Genomic DNA, 3,360 nt, shown 5'->3' with positions numbered 1-3,360 from the left:
GTCCCCAAAGTATCCCGATCTTAGACTTCTGACTCGGCAGCCCTTGGCATCCCATCTTAATTATTGGGGATTTCTCACAAAGAGGCCAAACAGAATGTCTAAAGACAACCAGGGTGGGGGCTTACTGAGCCATTTATCTCTTTGCCCTCCAATCAAACTATGACCTGATTAATCCCACATGTTCTTATTGACCAGGTTGGCACAATAAACCTACCTATCACAATCACTGAAGACAAAATGGATGCATAAGTAAAGGTGGTGAAGAAAACTGATGAGTCCAGGCTATTAAAATATATGGTATCTGGGGTCTTAAACACTTGAAGTTAAACAGACGGCCATCTATCAGAGAAGCAACAATGACCCCATGGAAGAATCACACCACCACGAGGTGTTGACAGGAAAATGTATAAGAAGTTCAAAACCTAGCAACCAAATTAATGTGAAGGGGCAGGGATGTAGTGAAGGCCCAAAATCCACCTGTAAGAAAATTGGACAGTCCCTTTCAGAAGGGCCACACAGAAGGGATGATAAATCCAGGGTGTGGTTTAACTCTGATGGACCACATAACTAACCTCTACTTCTTTAGAATTTCCTCCCCTTACTATTATGGTTCTTATTATTATCTTTTTAATTTCAAGGATCATTTTAGATTTGCATATGATCATTTGTATATTCAAGATCATTCGATACATGAAAACCAATATATCTAGCCCTTCAGAAAGAGTAACAGTATTAATGGTTCCCTGAGGGTATGGGAAGAGAAGGGAGGGGTAGGGAGGGGGGTAAGGGTTAAGGTGTATAATCCAATTCAATGGGATCAAACAACAGAATTGTATGTGAATGGATATATTGCTTGGATTGTAAAAGATATGACAATATATACATAATATGTATTACATATATATATATATACACACAATAAATAAGGGTTTCTGCGGGATAGGGTGGGAGAGGGAGGGGATAAAGGGGAACTGATATGATAGTTCAAGAAGAAGGAAAATGATTTGAGACTGATTATGGTAGCACATGCACAATACTGCTTGATGTTATTGAATTATAGAATGTTATCATATCTGAAAGAGCTCCCAATAAAATTATTAAAATCTAGTAAAAATGTAGTTATTAAAACATGAGAACTTTAGATATTTTTATTTACCTAAAAATAATGGATGTTTCTTTTAAACAAACATATGACTTCTTTGCTCAATATATGCAGTTCTCAGGATGTTAGAAACAAAATATTTTAAATTGTAATTCTTTTGCTTAGGCTTATATATTTATATACTCCTGAAAGTTTATAAAAGTATAATAAATTTTATAATAATAATTAATTTCTTTACCTTCCTCCTAAAGTATATATTTTTCAAAGTCATTTCGATGATATAACAATTTGCATGATATAACTCATTATATAATTATATTAATGATAGAAAAATATATTACTGTACTCCCTGAGCAAAATAAAGAATCAGCTTTCTAAGGTAAAATTTATGGTAGCAGTGAAACACCGATTTCTCCCTTATCAGTAGTTATAATGGTTCCATAGTCCTTGGCTTGTAGATAATCTTTACATGTTGTCTATCTTTACCGTCCTATCTATCTACGAAATAATTAACATAACAAACGAACATATGTATTTGAGAAGACAATTCAATCCATAACAAACGTTTATATCGATATTATTTATTTGAATATCGCTGTTTTTAGCTGAGAACTGTGTATACAAACTGTACAAAAAGTTCAGGTATCAGGTATATTGCCAGTCTCAAATAATATCTTATTTTTAGAATGCTGTGAGAAAGTTGTCTATACATGCACTTCATTCACTTTTATTATTATTCATTCTATAAGATATTCTTTTGGTAGAGTAGGTTATAATCTTTACTTGAATTGTGAGTGCAGTGTGGATTCCATCTTTACATCATAGGTACTACATGAGCCTAAAGCAAAATGGCTGAATGTAACTATCTCTTATAACTCATTCAAGGATTGTACTCTGAAAAGCATCTTCATTATACTGGTAATTTTCAGGGGACCTTTGTCAAAACCATATGAAGAGCATGACTATTTAGAACACTGGAATATTTATCATTCTTATTTTTATTTATTGGGTACACACTTAAGACTCTAGTGAACCACATTCATTATTTGATCAAGCTTTAGAAAATATACTATGGTAAATATGGTACAGTCACAAGAATGATGAAAATTTTCAGCATAATTAAGAGAAAGACAGTGATAGCCTATGTGTACTAAATAAATGGCAGACTTGGAAGTCTTTTGTATTTCACTCCTTGCCATCCTTTATTCAATCAAAGTTCTGTGAAAAATTTAGTTTCTAAGATCAACAAATTCTGAACAAAATAAAAGAAAAAAATAAAACTCTTATGCTTTGCTTGAGTGAACTTTGGGTTTCAAACTCTGATAGAAGTTTGACAAGCTGTCTCTCATAATGTAGCCATCCTTTGAGCATTTTCTCCAGCTCAATCTTTTCTCTTTATTCTCTGCTGGTTGGCTATTCACTTGGCTTTTCAAACTTTCTTTTATAATGTATTTTTATTTTATATTATCTCAGTATATTAGAAGTGAGTTTAAGCATATGTGTATGTCCTTAACTCCTGCTAAGATTACACTGGTGAATGTATAGTAATTCTATTTAAAAAAATCAAACCAACTCCCATCTAGTCAATTCCAGCTCATCTAACTCAGGTTTACACATGTACATGTACACATTCACATATACATAAGGTGGTCATATATATATCAGCAGTTCTCAAGCTGTGCGTCCTGACCCCTTTGGGGGTTGTACGACTCTTTCACAGGGGTTGCCTAAGACCATGGGGAAACACATATTTCTGATTGTCTTAGGAACCGAGACAGCGCTTCTCTGTACATCTCCAAGCGGGTCCCCACATGCAGATACACCCACATACGAGTACCCGGTGTGAAAGACTGTTACCCATGCTACACCATGCTTCAAGACAAGTAAAATTTCATTTACTTGTAATTAGAAATAAATATTTTACAATATATAATAACATACTGTTTTGTGATCCATCACTATGCTTTAATTACGTTCAACTTGTAACAATGAAAATACATCCTGCATATCAGATATTTATATTACAATTCATAACAGTAGCAAAATTACAGTTATGAAGTAGCAACGAAATAATTTTTGGTTGGGGGGGGTCACCACAACATGAGGCACTGTATAAAGGGTCGCGGCATTAGGAAGGTGGAGAACCACTGCTTTAGACAAAGACAGTGGCACTCAATCAGGAAGTGTGAGTATTTCAAGCAGGCCGCGGGCTCTAGGGCAGCAAGCACCATGTGTATGAACAACTCAGATAATTCCAC

This window comes from Echinops telfairi, unplaced genomic scaffold, assembly GCF_000313985.2.
Source record: "Echinops telfairi isolate 266 unplaced genomic scaffold, ASM31398v2 ScPeMD7_7424;HRSCAF=8462, whole genome shotgun sequence".
Taxonomy (NCBI): domain Eukaryota; kingdom Metazoa; phylum Chordata; class Mammalia; order Afrosoricida; family Tenrecidae; genus Echinops; species Echinops telfairi.
This window is presented reverse-complemented; position numbering follows the sequence as displayed.